Source organism: Amphiura filiformis, chromosome 13 (assembly GCF_039555335.1).
Source record: "Amphiura filiformis chromosome 13, Afil_fr2py, whole genome shotgun sequence".
Taxonomy (NCBI): Eukaryota; Metazoa; Echinodermata; class Ophiuroidea; order Amphilepidida; family Amphiuridae; genus Amphiura; species Amphiura filiformis.
Genome location: NC_092640.1, coordinates 10699641 through 10721485, shown reverse-complemented (window position 1 = coordinate 10721485; position 21845 = coordinate 10699641). Strand labels below are relative to the sequence as shown.

The 21845-nt window shown below is 34.6% G+C and overlaps 1 protein-coding gene and 1 long non-coding RNA gene across 2 annotated transcripts in view; one reads left to right on the top strand and one right to left on the bottom strand.

The window, feature by feature from the left end:
- Positions 1–21845, bottom strand: part of LOC140167995 (ubiquitin-like modifier-activating enzyme 5) — a 111435-nt gene that overhangs the window by 35101 nt on the left and 54489 nt on the right. The gene's annotated exons all lie outside the window — the stretch shown is intronic.
- LOC140167196 (uncharacterized) lies at positions 6453–8451 on the top strand. Its single transcript, XR_011860994.1, has 3 exons — positions 6453–6568; positions 7051–7263; positions 7895–8451. It is a non-coding gene; the product is annotated as an uncharacterized lncRNA (long non-coding RNA).

Sequence of the window (21845 nt, the reverse complement as noted above, 5' to 3'; positions counted from 1 at the left end):
TACTCCTGCCAAAGTAAGATCAGCACTCAATATCCTTAAAGACATCAATCCTATCTTTGAGGAGATAGAAATTGATCATAATGATGAACTAGAAAGAACTAATGATCCAATAGTAGCAACTAATGCAACCAATGAATTACTTGCAGACAGTGAGGAAGACTCATCTGACTCAGAATCTGCATATAATGCTGATACAGAACCTGAAACAGACACTGAAGACAGTAATGAAACTGTTCCAAATGATGATATCACTAACACATCTGCACCACTTGACTCATTCTTGCAACCAGTTGATTTTGCTCAATACATTGCAGATCACACTGATGACTCAATACTGTGTCTTGCGCCTGCAGAAGGCAATAGACCTCTTGGAGTACTGAATATGGAAGCTGAATCGTTTCCCGTACAATTTCCAAACGGAAAAAACACTTACAATGAAGAAAGAATGCCAAAAGTTTCACCTTGTAGATACTTCAATGCAAGGCTGTTTTCTAGCGATAACCGCTTTGCAAGTGATCCACAATATATATTCTTTGCTCAATATGCAACAGAACTGAATCAGATAATGTCTAAAATATCCATAGCAATGAGACAAGGACACACAAAGACTCCCAATGGCAAAGATATCACACCACCTATGCTGACAAACCCAGCACAAGTGAAGCAATTATTACACAGAGATGACGGCTATCGATATATGGCTCAAATAAGGGGCACCCCAGCTTACTGGGAGAGAACCCTCAAAGATCTATTCGCAATGATACGCCAACTTGGAATACCAACTTGGTTTGTCACTTTCAGTGCTGCCGATCGAAGGTGGTGTGAAATTGACAATGCCATCCGTGAATTACACGGCAAACCACCAATGACACCTGAAGAACACAAAAATATGACCTGGGATGAACACTGCGAAAACATAATGAAAGATCCTGTATGTGCTACCAGGATGTTTCAGCAAAGAGTACTAAACCTGATCACACAAGTAATCCAATCAGAAGCTAAACCAATTGGCAAAGTAGTAGATTATTTCTACCGTACTGAATTCCAACAGAGAGGCTGGCCTCACATCCACATGCTTGCGTGGGTGGAGGATGCTCCTAAATTAGACCAAGATGATGATGAAAAACTGGTAGAATTAATCAACGAATACGTCGCATGTAATTTGCCTCCTGAAAGTGATCCAGAGCTTCATGAAATTGTAACCAGTGTACAAACTCACAGCAAAATCACACTAAATCATGCAGGAAAACTGGCAAAATATGCCGATTTAACTTTCCCAAGCCACCAACTGAACGCACATTGATTTGCAGACCAAGTCTTCCTGATGAATCCCAAAATGCTGTAGAAACAGCCAAAGAAAAACTCAAGAAAGTCTGGAATGTTCTTTCAGACCCTGAAACTGAATTTGACAGCACTACTCAACTTCTCAATGCAGCAAATATCTCACAGAAAGAACTGGAAGAATCTCTTGAGTTACTTTCTAAATCAACAACTGTATACCTAAAACGAAAGCCTAATGATGTCTGGATTAACAACTATAACCCACATTTATTGCGTGCGTGGAATGGCAATATGGATATCCAATATGTTTTGGATGCTTACAGTTGCACAATGTACATTGTGTCTTATATTAGCAAAGCAGAACGAGAAATGGGCGATCTGCTCAAAAATGCATCAAAAGAGGCTAGAGAAGGAAACAGTGAGGCAATCACTGAACTTCGAAAGCTCGGAAGTGTGTACTTGACACATCGAGAAGTACCAGTCATGGAATGCATCTACAGAGTCTGTAGTATGCCTCTGAAAAAATCCACAAGAAAAGTCATATTTATCCAAACAGATCCAAATGGACAAAGAATCTCACTGCCGCTGGAAAGTCTGAAAAATATGTCTGAAAATGACCAAGTATGGATGCCAAATATGCTTGACAAATACTACGCAAGACCTCAAACATCCAAATTCAGTGATGTTTGCTTGGCAACATTTGCTTCCAGATATCATATGCAATCAAAGAAAGATGATAATAATGACAGCACAAACGAATATGAATTACAGGATGATCTAGGTGTTCTTAAGGAACGCAAGCAGAGACCTGCCATTATTCGCTATCCAAAGGTACAATTGAAAAAGGACCCAGAGAGGTACTATATGAATATCATAAGACTATACTTGCCACACCGTGATATCAGGCTCAAGCCTGCTCAATTTGAGACCTATCAGTCATATTACATGACTGGTAGCATAGATACAAAGAATGGCAGAAAATCTGTCCGTGAAATTGTCACTGAAAACATGGCACAATATGAAACTGCAAATGAGCAACTCGATGAAGCCTGGCAAGCCATGCAAGAAGCAGGAAACTTGCAAGATGCATGGGCTGCTTTGGCACCGCAAGCAGAACAACAACGTCTTGATGATCTCCAAAACAAGAATCGCCTAGATTCTGATGATGAGTTTGATCAAATAGAAATTCCAGAATTGCAGCCAAACATAGCACATGCTTCAAATCAAGCCACATACCCAATGTCTGTGGAGACCTGTATTCCAGGGCTCACAAATGATCAAATCACAGCCATGCTTAGAACTCTCAATGACAAACAGCAGCAATTGTTCAAACATGTACACCAGTGGTGTATCAAGAAAGCAAACGGCGAAAATCCAGAACCTTTTCGTATATTCCTCTCCGGAGGAGCAGGTACTGGCAAATCACACGTCATCAAATGTATAAGATATCATGCTCAAAAGCTTTTTGCACCACTCACTGAATCACCTGATGATACAACAGTGCTAGTTGTCGCACACATGGGCACTGCTGCCTTCAACATAGAAGGACAAACAATATGTTCAACATTCAATTACAGTACACAAGCTCCAAATAACTACAGACCTCTGTGCGAAGACACACTAAACACACTAAGATCTAAACTTCAACACGTTCAAATTCTCATCATAGATGAGATCTCAATGGTCAGTAAGAAACAACTCAGGTACATCCATGGTAGATTACAGCAAATAAAACGTGCCTCAAATAGCTCATACTTTGGGAATGTATCTGTACTAGCAGTTGGGGATTTTATCAAATTCCTCCTGTGAAAGCAGGCAATCCTTTATGTGTGCCAGATAAGAACCCTCTACAAGAGCTATGGAATACAAACTTCCAACATTGGGAACTCACAGAAATTATGCGTCAGCGTGATGACCTCACGTTTGCGCAGCTTCTAAATCGCCTCCGTGTACACAAACGAGAGGATCCAATAGATCAGACAGATGATGAAATTCTGAAATCTCGCATTATTAATGCAGATGCCAATGTCAAACCACCATCAGAAGCCTTGCACTTGTATGCATACAATGTAGATGTCGACAAGCACAATTTATCCATGCTAGAATCTTTGCCAAATGCAGCAATAACAGTCACGGCTCTAGATATTGTACAAGCAGCTGGTCAAAGTTACCGCAAGAAAGAACCATACAAATCAGAAGATACCAGTTTGGTGCCTGAATTACAACTTGCTGTTGGAGCTAAAGTCATGCTCACTGCAAATTTGGATGTGTCTGATGGTCTCTGTAATGGAGTCACTGGCACTATCAAAGCCATTCAACCAAATGATGCAAACAATCAACCTACTGCTGTATATGTCCACTTTCACCATGTAAAGGTTGGATCAAATGCAAGACAAAAGAACCCTCTACCACCACCACACAATGAATGTGTTGCCATAAAGCCACATAAGGTTACATTTGTACCATACGGTTCAAATTCTACTGTCATTCGCCAACAATATCCTCTCAAACTTGCCTGGGCCTTAACAATACACAAGGTCCAAGGTCAAACTACTGAACAAGCAGTCATTTCACTCAAAAATGCAAGAGCAGCTATGGGTTATGTGGCACTTAGCCGTGTTACTAGTCTCAGTGGGCTCTTCCTCGAAGACTATAATCCACAAAAAATCTTTTGTGATGAAACAATTGCACAGCATATAGCTACAATGTCTGCATGTGATATGTCTCAATCAAACCCACTACTTCACATAGACCAGAAGAAGCACTTCATAATTGCTCATCACAATATTCAAAGCCTGTCGAAGCATTATGAAGACCTCCAAAGCAACTTTGAATTCCGCAAAGCGGACATAATCTGTCTTTCAGAAACTTGGCTCAATACAAGTCACAATCTGGTGAACTATCACCTCCCGAATTATCACCTTGTTGCCATTGCAAAACCACAAGATTTAGCAAGAGGCCGAGGTGTTGCTATGTATGTCAGAAGCTCTATTAATTACTACCAAGTACCACTCGAAGTCAATGAATGTGATGTCTTAGCAGTAAGAACCGCTGGTTCCCCATCAATACTTGCCATAACAGTGTACAAGCCGATCAATACAAATGCTGCTGCATTCAGTGAAGTTATTGCCAACATATGCACACAAACTGCAATTCTAGATGTTGACTATACTGTCATCCTAGGAGACTTCAATCATGATCTCAAACAGAATGCTCCAATTCGACCACTTCAGCAATATAACCAACTGATCAATATGCCTACCACAGCCAAAGGCACTCTACTAGACCATATCTATATTAAGCCAACTCCACAGCACTACAAAGCATATGTATTATCCTCATATTATAGCTATCATGAACCTACTGCTGTTGCCATAAAAATTTAGAGAGATGTTATAAAACTTCCATCTTCTACAAAATAAAAGAAAAAGTGCTGTTGCTCCAAGACAACCCAAGAAAATTGAAGCATTTTAGCTTTCTACAATTGACTGATTTTAAGATCTCACACATATTCCTAAACTTATCATTGCTCCAAGACAACCAAGAAAAGTGGAGCATTTTAGCTTTCTAAAATTGACTGATTTTAAGATCTCACACATATTCCTAAACTTATCATTGCTCCAAGACAACCCAAGAAAATTGAAGCATTTTAGCTTTCTAAAATTGACTGATTTTAAGATCTCACACATATTCCTAAACTTATCATTGCTCCAAGACAACCCAAGAAAAGTGAAGCATTTTAGCTTTCTAAAATTGACTGATTTTAAGATCTCACACATATTTCTAAACTTATCATTGCTCCAAGACAACCCAAGAAAATTAAAGCATTTTAGCTTTCTAAAATTGACTGATTTTAAGATCTCACACATATTTCTAAACTTATCATTGCATGTAACAGCATGATATCTACTCATGAAAATAAATTTGCTGTTGCTCCAAGATAACCCATCAAAAATTAATCATTTTAGCTTTCTACTCATGACATGGCATTTGCATGTAAATGAACGACCATCCTGTTGTACCTTCTCACTGGTAAAAATGTTGAACCTAATGACTTGTTGAATTGGTAACAAGCACACCAAGATGGCAAACAGAGGTACGTGTGAATAATGGAATGGTATTTCTATCAATAATATAACAACAAAAAGTATATGGCTACAAAAACATGTTGTTTCCTCTTTGAACAATTATAGATTAATTTTTTGCAGTCCTGATATTAAGTGATTTCATATTGCTTGTAAATAAAATGTATTCGTGAAATATATCTTTTGAAAAAATGGATCATCATTTTTTGTTTATAAATATATTTTCTTGGATTTCTCAAATAACAAAACCAACACATTTCAAAATTTATGTAGCAACTTTTTTTTTGCTTTCAAAATACTACCAAATTGCTAAAATATGCAACGTTTTGATATACAATGCCAGTTTATGCCCTGATCAAACTTAATTTAGCCAAGCCAGACTTAAAAGGGCATTTCGTGATCCATAGCCTCATCCCCCCACATTTCTCAAAAAAGTTAAGATTTTTATATCACTGGAAACCTCTGGCTACATAATGTTTATGTACAAAATATTTCTTGCAGATTAATTCGTTTAGCAAAGATATCGTGAAATTTGAATTTCGTTCTGGTGCACCAGAACGAAATTACAACGTATTGTCTATGGAGCAGTGTAATACACATAATCATGCATAACTCGCAAACGCAATATCGGAATCAACTGAAATTTTGGGAGTATGCTTTTTTCGTGGATATGTACTGAAAAATGTCATAAAAAGAGGATGCTAGGATCACGAAATACTCCTTTTACTTTTGCAAACAAAAAAAAAGGTACCAATATTATGGTACTTTTATTTCACTACACACACATCTAATTACAGAAAAGTAGTTACTAATGCTCCGAAATAAATTTATGAACATTTTATGCTTTCCTATTTATAATACTTTGATTAAATAAAAACATGTTTCTATGATGTACAGCTAAAAAGTGATCTATACAAATGTATGTCAGAACTTGTATTTTGAGTAATTAACATTTTAAAATTCAATCTCTATACCATTGCAATTCGGAACCATTTTAATATTTATTGCAATGTGAGTAATTAGCGGCCTTTTAAAATTCAATCTTTCTTTACCATTGCAATTCGTAACCATTTATTTATTCATATAGGTCTTCATGGTTTAGTGTATTGAAAACAAGAACCCTGCGAAGTAACACCACTACAAATCTGCAATGTGAAGTTGGCACAAAGTTGACTCTAATACCACTCCTAACAAGACTACAGGTTAGTAAAGCAGGTTATAATTATAGACCTGAGCTGCAGAAATTCCCAAGTCGTATTTTTGGCAGTTTTAATGTTGCTGAGGATCAGAAAATATCATGTAAACTTTTTTTTTAAACCAAATTCAAAAATTGTACATACTATTTTTTTTGTACACACTGTTTTTATTCGTTTTACCTAATAATTATTGCCTATTCATTTCAATTAAAAAACAGACTTGTAATGAATGTATATTCAAACTGGTTTTAAATAACAAAATAAGCTGTTCTTTAGCTATATACATAATGATGAGTGGTGAGAATTGGGAGTTCGATTTAGAGTTACTTAAATCAAAGAATAATTCATATAAACTAACAAACAAAATGTTTACAACTGTGACTGAATTATCCATGATGGTGACAAGTAAATATCGAGTTATCAGTAACAAAAGTACAATAACCTTGAGACAATTTTTAATTACTTCAAAATTATTGTTTATTTCACAGCATCTCCACTTTGAGCATGACAAAAAAATGAGAGAGCGAACCACCCTTAAGAAGATCCAGATCGAGACACCACAACTCTTCAGCCAGTTTGTCTACACCCTCCACAAACGTAACAAGAAATCCATCCATGAGCTGTATGTATGAAAGAGCCATCACATGTCCATTGTACTTCGAGAGTTGCAAGAATAATGAGCCCAAGGTTAACCTGATCAAGTAAGTTTAAAAGTCAACTTTCCGAGTCAACTTTACAGTTCAAAGGTCAAACTGTTAAGATAATCGCATCTAAAACTGATAGAACCATCAGTTGAAAGGTGAAACTCTTAAGATAGAAGTTTAAGATAGAAGCTTGTTAAAATAATCTCATCAAGAGCAATCAAATGCCCATTGTACAATGAGAGTGGCCAGAATAATGAACCTAATAAAGTTGAGGATGTCAAGAAATTAGTAACTATATTTTCAGTAGCATATGCAAGGACAAAGTTTCAAAACCCCAATAAGCATGTACAATCATAGACTGATCTGTGCATGTCTTGGGTACTAATAACTCATTCTTTACCAGGTGAAATCAAATTTTGATCAATGTTTGTGAAATATAGGTTTTTCAACCATGTCATTAGGAGTGAGACCATTAGGCATATACTGTCAGCTTGATAGGTTCACACTTTAAAATTGATTTGTTAACAATTTACAGAAATAGAAACAAAATATAGTGACAATTAAATTTTACTCTCTATTCCTCTATAAAGTCTATGGTACTTTAGTCCATACGAAATACTTTAGAACTAAATGTACCACAAGTGCAAAATTGCATACGCATTGTACTTTTCTTATATTCCTGATACAGGACCTTCGTCTACGATACCCTTGTCCAGTGCGGCACCTAGGAATGCTTCCGTACCATCAACACCGCTATCATCACGTGGTAAGGTCAGCAAGCCAGTCGTCGACTTTGTCATTTACACATATGGCCATGCGTGACTACATCATCCAATGTGACACTGATTCAAAAGAGTCTACGTATTGCCTTCTACATCTACATCCAGTCAACTTTCTTACCATTTAACATCATGATCAACAACTACTGGAACAAAAATGAGGAATTATTCAGGATGGAGCGCAGAGTAAGGAAGTATAAGTGAAAAATCATTTATTTTTAATACAGGTATAATTGTACCAGCAGACATATGCTGTTAGAAGTCACCTCTGAAGGACTAGTGCCTTGACAATATGGAGTGTATAATAATACAAAGTGTGTATAAGCATGTTTGTATCGTTCATTAGCATTACCGGTTCACATTAAGGTATAATAGAACATTCATTTTTTAATGAGCCCTGATAGAGCCAAAAACAAAAATGTTTCATTGTCCATAAATCCCTTTTAAGCTGTAGTGCCCATCAGATTAAAAACAAAACAAAACAAAAAAACATTTTAAAACTTTTTTTTACAATTTCCAAAAATTTTAAATTTTAAACAATGACTTAAAAGTCATTATTCTTTTTTCAGATTAGAATCAGTTGGATAAGGACAATCAAAAAATTCAAACAAAGGGAAAGATATAATTGATACCAATAACAAAATGTGTATTTTATAAAACTATTGAAAAGTGGAATTATCAACTATTAATGGCCACTATCTTCATCGATTTGCCAAAAAAAATCTCCAGAAGGCCACAACAAATTTTTTGTTTGTTTGTGAAGTATACATGAATATTTTTCAGTATTATGAGCAAGATTTTAACACAAATTTCCACATGCGTAAATGCCAGCTGGTGATAACAATCACTGACCATCCAGGATTTGAACCTGAGACCTTCAGATCACTGTACCGATTCTCTACCAAGAGAGATAATAAGTTAGATGGAGAAGAGCAATGATGTTATTATCTACAGGCCTTCAGTTCAATACCTATCCTCTAACATCTTATCATCCATGAAGCTTACATGTATATCATTCAATAATTAATCGGTACCCATTTGTTTAAGTATAAAATATGACCACTTGATAACAAATCTAAGGTAAATTTGGGTTATTTTGCCACTGTTATAGTGTGATATTACTATTTAGCTGTCATTCAGACCTTTTTCCAGTAACCAAAAGATATCTGATACCTAACGGCAACCAATGAGCGGTTTATCATGAAAGTAGCACACCCAAGTTAATAAAAAATAAGTCTCCAAATGCAGGCTGAAATCGCTATCTATCTGCTAACTTTGCTATACATGTTTCTAGTAGGCCCTCTATGATAGGATTGCACCTTGCAATTTGGCGGATGAATTCGTTAGAGAACAAAAACATTAAAATTACATCAACATTATACTCCAGAATGTTACAAAATAGGAATATAATGTCCAAAGTCTACTCTTTGAAAACAAACAAATTACTGATGTTAACCAATTCTAATAAAGCCATTCTGACCTACTAAAAAGCCTGCAAACACAATTAAAATTATAATTAGCACGGCTGGATCATTCTAGGCTGTAAATTTAAGTTTTACTCCTTTTCTTTATAAGGAGATGTGTAGCCTAGCGGTAACAATCTTGACTCGTAATCCAACGATCCAGGGTTTCAATCACGATGCTGCCGGGATTCAATTGGAGAAAATGTACAATAAAGCAATATGACTGATCATCATACACTCTATTGTACATTCGATAATTGGCCCGTTTCCTTCACACAACAACAAAAAAATTATTAATATCGATATATATATAAATTTTATTAATATCAAATTAATTGCAAATTAATGAATTGGAGCAAAATTACTTGACAGAGCAAAATAACCCAAATTTGCCCTACAAATAATTATTATTGTTGAAAATTATTAATTAAGACTTCAACACTACTTGTTTATTTCGCTTACCGGGAGCGCTTATTGTTGTTATTGTGTCAATCAAACAACTTGCAATCCTATTTTTCAGTTGAGTGTTTCCATTTTTGTTTCGGCGGATAAAGTAAGAGACTATGTAATCACTTTTTCGTATAGCTGAATGTATGTGTGGCGGTATGTATGTGTGGTTGTATATGTGACATTTTTGGTTAATGTTTTGGTTATCTTTGGACGATTTATTTGGGACCGCTGTGCCTATTTTTTACTTTTGCTACCCAAAGTAACCACTACCACCGATTTACGAACCTGTTCTACCACATGACATCGCCAGCTCGTCGTGTGACAACCCAGATCAATAAAACCAATTCCATCAGTTTGAAAAAGACAGTCGTTGTGTCCGAAGCTCACATAAGTGAACAATTTTAGTTGTGTGTTATGGTTTAAACTCTACCAAAAAGTAATCACGAAAGCAGGTGGTCGTAAAAGCAGGCAAGACTCGTGATTCGAGAACCGCCTTGTTCCATATTGTGTTTCCTGTCTTATATTGTCTATAATTAAAACAATCAAATTATTCACTCCAGCAGTTAAGATATGGGAAGCAAAGACGTACAACAATACCCCATAAGATTATATAAGTTTATACTTCCAGTTATATTTGCCACTATATAACCATGTTTATGTGCACCATCTAAAACGTTTTTGGTGATAAATTTTACTTAAAGGCTCATTCAGTGATCCCAGTGAAAGTGTAAAAAAAATCGAAATTGTATATAAATTGCCTAAAAGTGAAAGATATAAGTCAACAAAATTGTAATTAACATTTTTCAAATGAAACATTTGGTTAAAAAACAAAGAAAACAGCAGTATTGACAATTTTGAAGCCCTATTCAAATACATAATTTCTCTTTTGAAGTACAGAAATTACAGATTCATGTAAAATGTCTTATTTTGTCTTTAATACCACAGCCTTTGACTTAACCACTAGCAGGCTATGTTAACACATCTATGACACTAACAAAGGTGCCAAAATCTTAAATTTTGAAAACATTTACGGTCCTTCAGATGAGCAAATCACTGAATAGGCATTGTACTCATGTATGATGCAATATTTTTTATTATTTTTTATTCATAATCGGTAATACAATATTTCTCTGCCATTTAATCTGTTAAGATACTACTTGTAAATTGTATTTCTTGCAATACCAACTTATTTTGAGCTCAACACAAAAAACACTTTTCATCCTAGTCATCTAAATTCATTCCTTGCCCTTTGTCAGTGCAAGTGAATAAATCAAAAATAGGTATAACAGTCTCTACTTAGTTCTAGGTATGAAAAAGTGACTAAATCTAAAATAGGGATAAGAAAGGTCTTTAAATCAAATACGTATAAAAAAGTGAATAAATCAAAAGTAGGGATAAGAAAGATCTCTAAATCAAATAAGGTATAAAAAGTGAATAAATCAAAATAAGGATAACAAAGGTCTAAATCAAAATAGGTATAAAAAGTGAATAAATCAGAAATAGGGTTAACATTAAGGTCTGTAAATCAAAAATAGGTATAAAAAAGTGAATAAATCAAAAATAGGTATAACAAAGGTCTCTAAATAAAAAAAAATGTATAAAAAGTGAATAAATCAAAAATAGGGATGGCAAAGGTCTCTAAATCAAAAATAGGTATAACAAAGTGAATACATCTAAAATAGGGATAAGAAAGGTCTCTAAATAAAAATAGGTATGACAAAGTGAATAAATCAAAAATAGGGATAAGAAAAGTCTAAATCAAAAATAGGTATGAAAAGTGAATAAATCAAAAGTAGGTATAACTAAGGTCTCTAAATCAAAAATAGGTATAACAAAGGTCTCTAAATCTAGGTATCAAAAAGTGACTAAATCAAAAATAGGAATAAGAAAGATCTCTAAATCAAAAATATGTATAAAAAAGTGAATAAATCAAAAATAGAGCTAACAAAAGGCTTTAAATCAGAAATAGGTATGAAAAAGTGAATAATTAAAAAATAGGTTAACAAAGGTCTCCAAGTCAAAAATAGGTATAAAAAAGTGAATAAATCAAAAAAAGGTATAATAAAGATCTCTGAATCAAAAATAGGTATGAAAAAGTGAGTAAATCAAAAATAAGGTTAACATTAAGGTCAGATCAAAATAGGTATAAAAAGTGAATAAATCATAAATAGGTATAACAGGTCTCTAAATCAAAAATAGGTATGAAAAAGTGAATAAATCAAAAATAGGGATAAAGAAAAGTTTAAATCAAAAATAAGTATAAAAAAGTGAATAAATCAAAATAGGTATAAAAAGTGAATAAATCAAAAATAGGGATGACAAAGGTCTAAATCAAAAATAGGTATAAAAAGCGAATAAATAAAAAAACGGTTAACAAAGGTCTGTAAATCAAATTTAGGTATAAAAAAGTGAATACATCTAAAATAGGGATAAGAAAGGTCTCTAAATCAAAAATAGGTATAAAATAGTGATGATATCAAAAGTAGGGATAAGAAAGATCTCTAAATCAAATAAGGTATAAAAGAGTAAATAAATCAGAAGTAGGGATAACAAAAGTCTCTACTTCTAGATATGAAAAAAAAGTGACTAAATCAAAAATAGGGATAAGAAAGATCTCTAAATCAAATAGGTATAAAAAAGTAAATAAATCTAAAATAGGGATAATAAAGGTCTTTAAATCAAATAGGTATAAAATAGTGAATAAATCAAAAGTAGGGATAAGAAAGGTGAATAAATCAAAATAGGGATAACAAATCAAAAATAGGTGTAAAAAGTGAATAAATAAAAAAAAACGGTTAACAAAGCCTGAAGGTCTGTAAATCAAATTTAGGTATAAAAAAGTGAATACATCTAAAATAGGGATAAGAAAGGTCTCTAAACAAAAATAGGTATAAAAAGTAAATAAATCAAAAATAGGGATAAGAAAGGTCTTTAAATCAAAAATAGGTATAAAATTGAATAATCAAAAATAGGGATGACAAAGGTCTCTGAATCAAAAATGGGTATAAAAAAGTCAATAAATCAAAAATAGTAATAACAAAGGTCTCTAAATCAAAAACAGGTATCAAAAGGGGAATAAATAAAAACAAAGGGATACGACATCGACAGATCTCTAAATCAAAAATGGGTATAAAAAAGTCAATAGATCCAAAATAGGAATAACAAAAGTCTCTAAATCAAAAATAGGTTTAAAAAAGTGAATAAATCAAAAAATTGAGCTAACAAAGGTCTCTGAATCAAAAATAGATATGAAAAAGTGAATGAATCAAAAATAGGGACAAGAAAGATATTTAAATCAAAAATGGGTGTAGAAAAAGTCAAATCAAAAATAAGTTTAAAAAAGTAAATAAATCAAAAATAGGGATAACAAAGGTCGAATGAAATAGGTATACAAAAAATGAATAAATTAAAAATAGGGATAAGAAAGGTCTTTAAAACAAAAATAAATCAAAAGTATAAAAAAGTGAATAAATCAAAAATAGGTATAACAAAGGTCTCTAAATCAAATAGGTATAAAAAATGAATAAATCAAAAATAGGGATAAACAAAGGTCCAGATCAAAAATGGGTATGAAAAAGTGAATAAATCAACAATAGGGATAACGAAGATCTTGCATCATTGCCCTATGACGAGTTCATATCCTGCGCACTTATCTAATTCAATTCAATGTATCCTTTTATATTTTTCTGCATCATTTGACAATGCAGAACAACCACCTTTCTACAACCTGATTCTTATTTTGAGCAGCGAATAGGCTTCAAATTTCAGTATCATTATGAGTAACAGTTTGGCTGTCATTTTGACTTCCATTCTGAGAACCATGTACATTGTGGGCTAAAATTTGACTGCCAGTTTAGTGACATTTTCAGTACCACAAAAACAAGGGTTTTTAAAGTTGCACAAACACCAAATTTTTTATACTCCACTGAAAAAGTATCCAAAAACACTTAAAACAAAAGGCATTTTTTAAAGACACTAAAGCTAAATTTAAAAAATAAAGCAGTGGATATATAGAAACTTTGTTCTGTTTATTTTGATACCTCATCCCATTTGCACAGTATTTTTCTGAGGCCTGAGAGTATATCAGACACACAAAATTGCATTCTGAATACGAGGACGATATCAAATAATTCAGATTTTATGAAATTCGCAATATAATACTAATTTTATGGTAAATTATTAAAAACTGATATTTTTAGGTTTTGAAAAAAATGTATATAATCAATATGAAAGGAAAAAATATTCACATCATACGGCTTTTCCTCCCAGCTACATACATATCATTAGATTTATACAATTTACTTCGAAGACTGTTAAATGTCAAAAATGTCAATTTTTAACAATTTGCCATAAAATTTGTATTATATCGCAAGTTTCAAAAAATCACAATTATTTGATATCGGAAGGACATCCCTCGTATTCAGAATGCAAATTGGTGTTTATGATGTGCTCTCAGCTCCCACAAAAAATATGTGAAAACGTCGCTATCCGAGCCCTTAACCAAAATGTTTACCCAATTGTTAACCCTTGGCCTTTGATTTCTTTTGATGATTTGTCTCAAATGCTTTGACCAAAGCCAGTAATACAGGATGAAGCTCACTTGACCATCAATCTCTCATATTGAGAGTCTGTACTATCCTTAGGGGTCATTGTTATATGCACGTTTGCTTCTCATATCAAAACCACTCGAGCAATATAGGTCAAAACTTGAAAACATATTGTTTTAATGATATCCATCTATAAAGATAGAAAACACAATATGAATTCCAAGATCCAATCTGTTCAGCCACCAAAGATCATTCCTTCCATCCTCAGCTTAGTTATGCAATGCTCTACCTGGTTCAATTACCTCCATCGACTAAGCTTCAAGCGCGCCAACCCATCAGCGCTATAGCACTGATAACAGCTGTTAATGCCTTGAATAGTTCAGACATTAAAAAATATCTGACCACCCCACTTTAAATACATCAAAAGCAAAATAAATACAAAAGTATGTTCCTCTTTTCTATCTTCCTCTCTGTTCAATAAACTACAAGTTTACCAGGCACAATTTCAAAAGGTTTTTTAGGTCGTCCGAAGGAAAAGACCTTATGGCATCACTAGTCGTGTCTGTGTCATTATGTTTGTGTGTGTCCGTCAACAATTTGCTATTGCAACCATTATTGTTTTGGTGGATCCAAGTGTGTGAAAATATTGAATCCAAAACATAATGATAAAATTCGATTCTTTATGCCCAATACTGTGAGTTTTAAAATATTGGACGAGATGTAATTTTAAAACTCATTTCAGTTCAAAATTGCCACAAAAAGTAGAAATTTTTGTAATTTTAGGTGTTTACTGGTTGTATCAATTTTGATGATACAAACATCCAAACTATAATACTAATAATAGTGTATATTTTATATCAAATACCTTCAAGTTACTTTATTAAGTAAACACATTGGCTAACAAACAAAAAAGCCCAAGGAACCAACCCTACCTGATTGGCCCGTATATTTTTGTTTTTGGTCACCTTAACAAGTTATCCAATGTGTAAAAGGTAAAAGACCATCACCATCCCCATCACAAATATGTGTTGTAATGTTAAATACATACTTATGCATGTAAATTATGTTATATGTAAACTTGGAAACTATTTTATGCCATTAGGCTAGCAATTTGTATACTAATTAAGAAGGTTATCCAATGTGTGAAAAGACAACCTTGCTATCTATACTATGTACATTATGTAATTTTAAGGAGTTTTTTTTATGCCATTAGGCTAGTCATATACATCTGATTTAAAAGAATATTATTTAATGTGTAGAAAAACAACCTTTAACTACCATCTACATTGTATTATGTAATTATTTTTTGAAAAGTTTTTATACTATTAGGCTAGTCATATGTAATTAAAAAACAAACTTAACTCACGAAGTACCATATTCGGTTGAGTTTAAAACAATAATGAATGACAATACAAGATTTTTTTTGTTATTTGTATGTTTAAGCAGTTAATGTTAATGCAATTACAAAGTTTTGAGCATCATGATATTCTCTTTTTTAAAACTACGGGCCCTCATAATTGCTCAAAAACGCTGACGAGTAGTATTTAGCAGTACGTGTGGCACGAATTGCCAGTTTTGGTCTGTTTTATATTAACAATGGAAGTAAATCCAAGACATCTTTTGCTATTTGTATGTTAAACTAGTTATTGTTGATGCAATTACAAAGACTGAGTATCAAGAAACACTTTATTTTGAAAATACACCTTTGTAAACTTTGAGGGCCCTTGAGCTACCTCTAAATCATATTCAATATTATTTTTCATCCAGGATGGTATTTCAGACTTTTGAAAAATAAAAACCACCCTAATGTGCATCTTCCTTTTTAGCTTCTTTTAGACCAAAATTAATCCCACTTTGATCTAATTTACATGTAGCATTAAAATTGCAAATTGTTGTGCGCATTACACAAATTAGTCCCCAAACAAAAAATCTGGTGTCGTATATGCAATATCAATAATATGTATAAAAATGATAAATATGTTTGACATTTAAGAAAAGATATGTATAAACAGAGAAGATGAGAAGTATATATGTAATTATTTATGGGTCATAGTAGAAAAAAAAATAGATTAGAAGACTATAAGAATAAGTAGTTGTTAGCCTTTCTGATAATATACTAAATGTTATTTAACTATTTGATAACAATATTAGACCATATAAGGCAATAAAACAATAGCTTAATGTCATAAAAATGTATAATATGTATAATATTTTAGTTCAAAATATCTTTGGTTAGTCAGTCAAAATCAAGAAAAATCGTTCAATGATCAAATAGGCGATTGTTAGAGATCTTTATTATACCTAATTTTAATATTTGTACTATATATTTTATATCTTAAATTGTTTTATTTCTCTTTTAATTGTTAATAATAATGAATATGAATGATCAATAAATGTTGCCAATTATATCTGTCAAACTGGAAGTATTTTCTTTTCAGTTGTTTCTATCTGGTGAAAACACAGTATTCAAAAAATATTCGTTCATATAGCACCCTTTTTATGAAAACGTTCATGAGGTAACTTTCGTTCAAAATTGCTCGGAAATGGTTACAAACAACACTATCATGTTCTTTTAGTCATAAATATTAAGAAATAAAAATTATACTTTGACATATCTATACTACTAAAATATTTGGGACATGGGTAGGTGCTGGGAAAAGCATCTTGACCGACTTTTTACAATTTCTTTATTTTAAGTGCTACGAGAGTGCAACCTACATTAAATTAAAACTTGTGACTTGGACATTCATATTTACACATTTTCCGCCCAATTGGGCGACTTTTTACAATATCTTTATTTTAAGGCCTCAGCAAAATAAGGACTGTAAGTTTGGGTACACCGATAACATGCGGGTATAGCCGTATTTGTGTACAAATATATAGCCTTCTAGTTATACCCGCATGCGAAGCATGGACGGGTATATTGTTATCCTATGGTTTCTTCTCCTTCTCCTCCTTCTCCTTCTCCTCCATCAAACACATCATTCTGTCAAGGCTAGCGCTAAAACTACAAAGGCCCTGGGGCCCATATGTGGTACACTTATGGGCCCTACCCTGTCAGAAGTGCCTTTTGCCCATCTTGGCCCCAGAGGTCAAGGTCACGGGCCCCAGGGGCCCAAATGTGAAAAATACAAAGCACGCCGTTTCTCATCAAATGAAGCAGCCTCAGGGCCCTGAGTTGGTACACTGATAGCCCTTGGGGCACTCTATATTTACAAATATACAAGAGCCCCATATGTTATATATTATGGGCCCCAGGGGCCCAAATGTTACAATATGGTGCAACAGATTGACAAGCCTAGCTCTAAAAGTACAAGATCACTAGGGCTCATACATGGCATATGTATGGGCCCTAAGTTGTAGATGTGCCTTTTGCCCGTTTTGGCCCCAGATGTACAAGGCTAGGGGCACCAGGGGCCAAAATGTTAAAACAAAGGGCTGGCCGTTTCTCTGCAAATAAAGTAGCTACATGGTTCAGATTTGGTACACAGATAGGTCTTTAGTATTATATTGTCAAATGTATGTATAACCCCCATATGTCACATAATATGGGCCCCAGGGCCCTAAACACTAAAACATAGGGCCGGCCGTTACTCAGTGAATAAAGCAGCTACAGTGCCCAGCTTGAGTCTACTGAGAGCTCCTGAGAATTATACTTCAATATAATTATGTTCATGAGCCTCATAAGTCAAATACTATGGGCGTCAGGGCTCCAAATGTTAAAGGGCCGGTCGTTTCTCATCAAATATATTGTTACTAACACCCACCCCATACACGTAGGACTAAACAGATCCACAGAGAATAGCGTAATAATATAGATGACATCAACGTTAAGGCTGTTTAAATTACATACCCATTGGCTATTCCATTTAATTTACACACTCCCCCGGAAATGGCCACAAAACAGGCTGTTTCATTTAGTTTACATACTCCCTCTGAAATGGATGTTCCATTTAATTTACATACTCCCTCTGGAATAGCTTTCCCCTAATCAATTGTATATTGTGAATTTCAATCTATCAAATTGCATAGCCTCACTGTGAATAAGAGAACTGACAACAGTGAGAGTCAAGGGGTGTCATGGTCGGTCAAGGATGCCATGCTAAAGTTAGGGTCAAGGGGTGTCATGGTGGGTCAAGGGTTGCCATGGTTAAGAGGTGCTATAAAATATGGTTGGTCCGAGGGTGTCATGGTGGATCTATGGTGGGTAAATGTTGTGTAGTTGGACCCCCAGAGGTGTCAAATGAATGACAAATAAGGTACATTTTTAAAAAACCCATGCAGGGTTGTTATAAAATTAATAAGACAAATCATAGGTTCCTTATTTCAAAAGTAGGCCTATACAAAAAATCCAAAATTTAAGAATCTGTGAGCGTAGCGAGCCAAAAAATTGATTTGTTTTACCTTTTTTTTTTTTGGTAAAAAAGGTCTAAATTTGGGGAAGAAAGTCCACTTTCCACAGATTTGCTACGGGCCTGATTAGGGCCTACCCATTTCTCCAATGCTTGAGCAATCAAATATAGCCTACGCTACGTCATTATACGTTGAACACGGATCGATTGGCGCGATGTACATACTAGTATTATGCACTGCACCAAATATGTATCTTGTTTACACCGTGTGATGGTCCGGGCGGTTTGTCAAAGTATAGTATTTAGTCTGTCAAGACACCTTTTACATTCACAAATTTTGTCACTCACAGATGTTGTGAAATTTGTAGGATGTATTTATTTTGACTTCATGTGCATGTGCGTGCATGGTATGTATATGTAGGCCTACATTTAACATCAAAATACCACAGTTGCAACACTATTAATGTTTATTTTCACAAATCGGGAAGTTTTGTGAAAATTATATGATCTGGTACCGGTAATACTTTTTATTAGCGCTTACCAGAGAAGATGTAATGAAAGACATCTTCTGTGCTCTTACACACTAAGCCTACTCAAACTTGATGTCTTCTTCTTTTTGGTTGAGTCATATTATTATTTAAGTGCATACCAACTAGGCCTAATGGGCTGGGTCTAACTATTTTATCCATGCATGCTTGATATAGGGCCTAAAACTTAATAAAACAATAAAAGCTCGATTAAATGGCCATTACAATTGGGATCCCAGCAGGGGCTCTGGGACCAGGGGGGTATACTCAAGCTTACGGTAGTATTGGTAGGGATGTGCCTACGATAATCTGAAAGTGGGCTATAGGTCTATCCCTAGGCCAATAAAAAAATCCAAGCGAATTTTTTTATGCACGAAACACAGATTTTAGCTAAATTTAATTGTATTTTGAGCAATGTTTCATGATTTTTTAATGCATATTTGGGCTCCAGTTAGGGATAAGAACCTCGAAAAAACAAACAAACAAACAGCCATAGGCCTACCTATGCTTCTTTAATATACCAAAATTGACAAATGAGCTATCATTATAGGCCTACAAGAAGTCTAAAATAGAGACCATGCATAGTGCAGCACAGCGCAGACTATTATACCGTATAGCGGTCGGACATTTCCTTACCTTATTCCCCTTTGCGAGGTGCACCGGAAAATGCATGTGCTACAAAATTTTCGGAGCATTTTTCCTTTGTGATGTTCATATCAGCCTGATCAAGACTCACAGAACTGGGCTCAAGAGCGGACATGTGAGTGGACATATCAAAATGATTTTCCCTCCGGGGTCTTCAAAAAATTAAATGTTTAGAAAAACTTGTTCAAATCAAAATTTCCGAATATCCCTTTAAAGCCTTCCCGTCATGAGTCCAGCTTCGGGCCTTCTAGACAGACTAGTGGTGTACGTGTACTTTTGTCGCTAGTAAAAATCACGTGCGCTGAGTACAACAGGTGCAACCGGATCCAGTGATGCCAACGCCGCGCCTTAGGCGCACAATTGGGCTACTTGGCGATCACTTGGCGCTACTTTTGACAGTGTCAGGCCGCGGCAGTATTAAATTTGATGTATTTTCCTTTCAATTTAGCCGATTTATAAAGGTTTTGAGTCTCTAAAGCTCCAAATTGCAATTACAATAGGTTTTATGACCATTTTTTATTGATCGGTCAGTAACTTCCTAGTAAGTACCGGAAGTTTAAAAGTCAAGTTTTTTTCCGACCAATTGGGTGATTTGCGTTCTAAATTCGGGTAAATCCGCCCAAATATCCGGTATTGGGCGCTTTTTTTTTTTTTTTAAAAAATTGGGCGACTTGAGAATTCTTTACCGCGGCCTGGCGAGTCAATGCGCCGCGCCTTGGCGCTGAAAGGTTTTGGCAACACTGGATGGATCGAACCGCAGAGCCAGGCAGAGCACAAACACAAGTCACAAGATCGTATCGCAACAACCGTAAGTAGTGTGTTATGCATTTATATCAGTGATTTTTTACTTCTATTAGTGAATTAAACGATAATTTTATATTTTGAAATACATCCCGGCGTACCGGTACTGTGAATGATGTTAGATAATGACGGCTATGTACAGTCATGGAAGTAGTAGCATTAGCCAAAGAATTAACTTGGGCTAAGCTTAAAGACCCCGGGCTAAGACTATAGGTACCGTACCAGTTGTGTTCACCCTTGTCATGCCTGTAGGCCTATCGCAGAGGATGTTTAAAGACATTCCCACAATAATAATTCCCAGATTAGCATTTCTTTGCCATAAAATGTTAGCTTTTACTGTCAGATATATCCCCTTTTATTTTTGAGCCGAACAACTACGGCAAAGCAAAGAAAATTGGAATTTACTACCAGCGCACATGTCGCCAATACGTAGGCCCTACCACTCCTTCGGTCATGTTGTGGTACGACCCTTTGTTGTGTATATCACCATCCCGCACGCCGTGACGTACTGTGTGTTATGAACATCGTGTATGTGTTCGACTAATAATTCCATCGTAATAATAAAGCGCTGAATCGGCCATTTATTCAAAATCACGGATTTTGACAAAACTACAGCACTTAGAATCTTCATTTTTGCAGGGTATATTGGTTTAATAAAGTACAATTTAATCGTGTAAAAAAAGGAATTTTAAAAAAGAGGGCGTCTTCCTCAGCAAATGTTATAATATGGCTTTAAAGAAACGGTGCGTCGGTGATCTAAAAAACCTAAATGAAGTCAAAAATTCGCCTAGAACACAATACATATTGTGACGGGATTCGAAATATTAAATATTATCATTTAGTATCCTTTAACTTTACTATCCCAAATCACGTAGTGCGCCTTTAATTCGTTCTGCATTACGTCATTATCAATCAATCAATTATCTGGTAATGAGCCGCGTTGATTGGCTGCTTACCACGCGGTCACGCCAGGGTGGAAATTTCCCCACTCTGGCGTGGATCGTTCTAGGTAATTATATTTCTCTTGTTCTTTCGTTATTCGTTTATTATTTTTATTATTATAAATGGTTCTAGG